The sequence below is a fragment of the Anopheles arabiensis genome, assembly GCF_016920715.1.
Source record: "Anopheles arabiensis isolate DONGOLA chromosome X unlocalized genomic scaffold, AaraD3 X_pericentromeric_contig0021, whole genome shotgun sequence".
Classification (NCBI taxonomy): domain Eukaryota; kingdom Metazoa; phylum Arthropoda; class Insecta; order Diptera; family Culicidae; genus Anopheles; species Anopheles arabiensis.
In genome coordinates, this window is record NW_024412099.1 from 200,001 (window position 1) to 202,500 (window position 2,500).

Sequence of the window (2,500 nt, forward strand, 5' to 3'; positions counted from 1 at the left end):
AAATCCTGAACTCGAGAAGAAAGCGCCAATGACAACGTTTTTGACTGGAGCTCCCTAGCATTCGGCTTTTTCTACTTTGAAGGGATGTACTGTTGTATGAATTGTTTATTCACGAACTGGTCGTTTGATTGGATCGTGAAAAAAAATCGCTCAGTCCCAAATCCTGAACTCGACAGGAAAGCGCTGATTGCAAACATTTTGACTGGAAGTCCCTTGAAAATGGCGTTTTCGTTATTGGCATTATGTGGCACGTTTATTGTGGCTAGAACATTAATTATTCACCAAATGGCACCAAAGCTTGGCAAAAGTCGCGAAACACTCCTATCTCGACGCACCAGCAATCGCAACTTGATGCAAAATAAATTGCACGAGCTAATGATACTTGTACCATGCACAGTACACCGTACCAAAATATACCCCTGAAAGTGTGCAATTTGGTGCTACCCTAGGGAATATGTATGGGAAGCCTAGCTACGTGTGTCGCACGTTCCAAGTTGCATGGACGTCGAACAGAGGCATGCAAAAGCACCTATCTAGGGAATTACTCTACGTTCTAGTAGCAAGTGCGATTTTCCGGTCCAGCACGGCAGTACGCCTGCACGCATACACTCCATGTACCAGAAATGTACCAACCTAGGCGTTGCTCAGTAGCTTTTAGCGGCACATAGAAAAAGTATTCGAGTTCAGATTTTTGGGACTTAGCGTATTTTTAAAACTAATAACGAAAATTAAATTTTAAATCGGTAAACGGCTAGGAGTTGCTCAGTAGCTTTTGGCGGCACATAGAAAAAGTATTCGAGTTCAGATTTTTGGGACTTAGCGTATTTTTAAAACTAATAACGAAAATTAAATTATAAATCGGTAAACGGCTAGGAGTTGCTCAGTAGCTTTTTGCGCAACGTGGCAAAAGTATTCGAGTTCAGATTTCTTGGACGTAGCGTATTTTTCAATCATAATAAACCGAATCAAACATAACAATGATGAAACTTACACCATGTCCCAAGGTTGTGCACAAAACGTAACGATAAAGTGCTGGCGAAGTTAGAGGTGCACCAAAATTGTGTACCGATCAGGGAAAGTACTCTACGTTCCTATGATTTGGGTGAAAAGTGTTGATTAACTGCTGGTAGAATAGACAGTTGCTTATCATACACATCGCAAACGAACACCCCTTAGTGAGCATTAGCAAAAGTCAATGGCACAAAGCAATTGCAATACAAACTGATCAAGTACATTAAAGAACGCTAAGTACCAGGACTTCTTTCCAAGAATGGTGTCCGCGACGGGAGGGCAAGCGTCCTTCCCAGGTTTTCCTAGTAAACCTTGTATGGTAAACATACCCAAGCGTGTCTGTAAGCACGCAACGAAAGTCACGAACGGGCACATACCTAGGGAATGTACTCTACGTACTTGGACTTTTGTCCAAGAATGGTGTCCGCGACGGTCGGGCACTGCGACGCAATAACCAAATCCTAGGATTGTAACTTTAGTGTGCACAAACATAAACATTAACGCGTTCGCTCGGGCTGCGCCGTCCGTGTTGAACACAAATGTGGGTGATTATATGCGTGGAGGGACAAAAACATACGAGGAGGAGACAGTTTTCTGCACGATGTGCACAGAGCTCATTTCGTCGTCCCGGGCGAATGGAAAAACACAAACATCGCGAGTATCGTTCTAGGTTTCTGTCTATAAAGGGCAGGCCAAAAGGTGACCGGTTGAGATAAGCATTTTAAGCATACAAACACTTTATTGGAACTTTTGATACAAAAACAAGGTACGTACATGTAGGTTGTACCAACATGGACATCTATGAACGCGTACGCTCGGGCTGCGCCCTCCGTCTTGTACTTTCCCTGATCGGTACACAGTTTTGGTGCACTGCTATTCCGACCGGCAACTTGTACCAACATATACATCCATGAACGCGTAAGTAGTGTACTTTCCCTGATCGGTACACACTGTTGGTGCACGGCATAAGAAAAGAGCTAAAATGGTCAAACTCAATCCATTTCAACAATAGATAGTCGATAGTAGCTGTGCCGATGAAGTAGGGCACGATGCAAGTTAATGTTGTTTAATGAATAACATGTCCGCCATACATTTCAGTACAAAATTGCTCGGTCAGACCTACAAAGTGCTATATCTCGAATACGAGGCGTCGGACTGGGGGTTGTAGAACAATTTTAAGTTCGTCTAATGATTCTACATCCGATTCTGGATAGCGGTTTTTGACCACTTTTCAATATTTTGTGACACCCCGAACCTAGGGGCAGCTCCTAGCTTTTTCAAAAATGTGCACCGAACGGGCCGGAGAGCTCGTGTGGCTCAAAACATGTTTTTCGCTAAAACACCTCAAAACGTGTAAGGAACGCACCCTAGATGATGAAAAGTGCAATCAGAATGTCAATCGACAACTTTGTTGGGGGTACCATTTTACTCTACGGGCCAGTAGCTTAGGCGCGCCAACAGCGCTTTCCTTTCGGGTTCCCATTTTTTG